Source organism: Octopus bimaculoides, chromosome 2 (assembly GCF_001194135.2).
Source record: "Octopus bimaculoides isolate UCB-OBI-ISO-001 chromosome 2, ASM119413v2, whole genome shotgun sequence".
NCBI lineage: Eukaryota > Metazoa > Mollusca > Cephalopoda > Octopoda > Octopodidae > Octopus > Octopus bimaculoides.
The window spans coordinates 145,241-145,726 of NC_068982.1; the positions used below are offsets into that span (position 1 = coordinate 145,241).

Sequence of the window (486 nt, forward strand, 5' to 3'; positions counted from 1 at the left end):
GAAGCAAAAGGATAGAATGAAACTTTGGACCTTACCTTGTCGACCGCAGCGGAGTACACGATCGCTCCTGATCAGAACACGTCTTTCTCGTAACCTCTCTGTTTTCTGACTGACTCCACGTGCTAACCTTCGACCGCGTGTCCGACTTCCGATCTGACCCTTCCGGTCTGGCTTCACCTCTGTTTGCCTCACCCCTCTCCACCACAACACACAGCTCATCACAGCCCATAACACCACAGTCTACTAGTTCAGCACTTTCGTATTCCTCTGGAATACAAAATTCCTTCTTGAAAAACAGTTAAAAGTTGACATTCAGCCATAAAAATCCTAAGGTTTACTCTTGTCTCATCCATACTGGCATGGAAAATTATGCTAAATGGAATGAATGTGTGTGTGTGTAGTCCAATCCATGCCAGCATGGACATTAAATGATGATTCTCTCTCTTTCTCTCTCTCTCTCTGTCTCTCTCTCTTTCTCTCTCTCTC

At 45.3% G+C, this 486-nt stretch overlaps 1 protein-coding gene across 2 annotated transcripts in view; it reads left to right on the forward strand.

The window, feature by feature from the left end:
- Positions 1-486, forward strand: part of LOC106870749 (Fanconi anemia group I protein) — a 98,477-nt gene that overhangs the window by 49,643 nt on the left and 48,348 nt on the right. The gene's annotated exons all lie outside the window — the stretch shown is intronic.